This window comes from Nerophis ophidion, linkage group LG09 (assembly GCF_033978795.1).
Source record: "Nerophis ophidion isolate RoL-2023_Sa linkage group LG09, RoL_Noph_v1.0, whole genome shotgun sequence".
NCBI lineage: Eukaryota > Metazoa > Chordata > Actinopteri > Syngnathiformes > Syngnathidae > Nerophis > Nerophis ophidion.
The window spans coordinates 11619307-11621806 of record NC_084619.1 but is presented as its reverse complement, the minus strand read 5'-3'; the positions used below and the strand labels follow the sequence as shown (position 1 = coordinate 11621806).

The window sequence follows — 2500 nt, the reverse complement described above, 5'->3', positions numbered from 1 at the left end:
CAAACATGCTGAAGACATCCATCCATCCATTTTCTACCGCTTATTCCCTTTCGGGGTCGCGGGGGGCGCTGGCACTTATCTCAGCTGCATTCGGGCGGTAGGCGGGGTCAACCTTGACAAGTCGCCACCTCATCGCAGGGCCAACACAGATAGACAGACAACATTCACACTCACATTCACACACTAGGGCCAATTTAGTGTTGCCAATCAACCTATCCCCAGGTGCATGTCTTTGGAAGTGGGAGGAAGCCGGAGTACCCGGAGGGAACCCACGCATTCACGGGGAGAACATGCAAACTCCACACAGAAAGACCCCGAGCCTGGATTTGAACCCAGGACTGCAGGAACTTCGTATTGTGAGGCAGACGCACTAACCCCTCTGCCACCGTGAAGCCCTGCTGAAGACATGTTGTACATTTTATGGGCATTCAAGAAGCGGTCCTGCAGTGCATCTACTATTAAACCACTTTTTCTTTCTTTTTTAATCATAAAGGGTGCGCTAATTAGAGAGAAGATGCAAATCCTCCGCTAAAGACGCAAGAAAATGAATACTTAGAAGTTTTGTCATATAGGAAATATTTGTGAAAAAAAATCCATCCGTCGTCAAGCTTTTATAATGATTGTAAACAATAGAATAGACTTTATTGTCATTATATCTGCATATAACGAGATTAAAGACTCCAACTTAAGGTGCGGTAGTGGGAACAAATATGGGGTAAAATAAATAACACAAGAGGTAAAACTAACAATTGAAATAAACAGACTACTATCCAATAAAAATAATAAGCAATCCTGTACAATATACAAAACACTATAATAATACAAAATACTGTACTATATACAGAACAAGACAAGAGTACCGAAGTAATAAATAACAATCAGTGTCGGACGTATTGCACTCGAAGGGTAGTATTGCACAGTAGAGCAGTGGTTCTCAAATGGGGATACGCGTACCCCTGGGGGTACTTGAAGGTATGCTAAGGGGTACGTGAGATTTTTTTTTTTAATATTCTAAAAACCGCAACAGTTCAAAAATCCTTTATAAATATATTTATTGAATGATACTTCAACTAAATATGAATGAAAGTTCATAAACTGTGAAAAAAAAATGGAACAATGCAATATTCAGTTTTGACAGATATATTTTTTTGTGGACATGTTCCATAAATATTGATGTTAAAAATGTATTTTTAGTGAAGAAATGTTTAGAATTAAGTTGATGAATCCAGATGGATCTCTATTACAATCTTTATTTATAATTGAATCACTTGTTTATTTTTCAACAAGTTTTTAGTTATTTTTATATCTTTTTTTCAAATAGTTCAAGAAAGACCACAACAAATGAGCAATATTTTGCACCGTTATACAGTTAATAAATCAAAAACTGATGACATAGTGCTGTATTTTAATTCTTTATCTCTTTTTTTCAACCAAATATGCTTTGCTCGGATTAGGGGGTACTTGAATTAAAAAAATGTTCACAGGGGGTACATTACTGAAAAAAGGTTGAGAACCACTGCAGTAGACTATTAGGGCATGATACTCTATAGGGGTGAATTATTATTATTATTATAAGTTAGAGTTCAACATGGTGACAGCTCTGGGAAATAAGCTATCTCTAAATTTGTTTGTGCTGGCTCAGATGCACCTGCCTAATGGTAGCAGGTAGAACAGGTGTGTGCTGTCTTTGGTATATAGTATATTACTTAGTAGTATGTAATAGGCAACATTCCAAGAGATGGATGTTTATTTTTTTATTTTTTATGCATTCTAAATCTTAAATAAACATAAATAAAAGTCTGCTTACAGCTGAGCCAATGGGAGCTCCACTATTTCGGCCATAAAATCCAATAAATAACCATTTAAAAAGTGCCAACAATACTCCATTTGCATTTCGTGACTTGAATATTAAATAAATAAATGATAAATGGGTTGTACTTGTATAGCGCTTTTCTACCTTCAAGGTACTCAAAGCGCTTTGACACTACTTCCACATTTACCCATTCACACACACATTCACACACTGATGGAGGGAGCTGCCATGCAAGGCGCCAACCAGCACCCATCAGGAGCAAGGGTGAAGTGTCTTGCTCAGGACACAACGGACGTGACGAGGTTGGTACTAGGTGGGATTTGAACAAGGGACCCTCGGGTTGCGCACGGCCACTCTCCCACTTCGCCACGCCGATATTGTGATTATAAGCGCTAACACAGACAAACTATTTATAGCGGCAACGTGATCTCTACAGTGCATCCCTATGTTAACATCATCGAGTGGTTTCCTCGCTTCCTTGCTCCCAGTAAATTTATTTTGTATCATAAATTATGCATCTCATCTGAAAAGCAGATGGCTAAGGATATAATCGCACAAGTTGGGACACTTTGATAGTCATTTAGGACCTGAAAATGGCGAGAACGACACAAAAAGTGCTTGTTCCCGCACCATAACTTGATAATTCTGTCACTTCAGAACAGTCAAGTCAATGCAGCCTGATGTCTG

The 2500-nt window shown here is 38.5% G+C and overlaps 1 protein-coding gene across 1 annotated transcript in view; it reads right to left on the bottom strand.

Moving 5' to 3' along the window:
• Positions 1-2500, bottom strand: part of LOC133559014 (vinculin-like) — a 72642-nt gene that overhangs the window by 46502 nt on the left and 23640 nt on the right.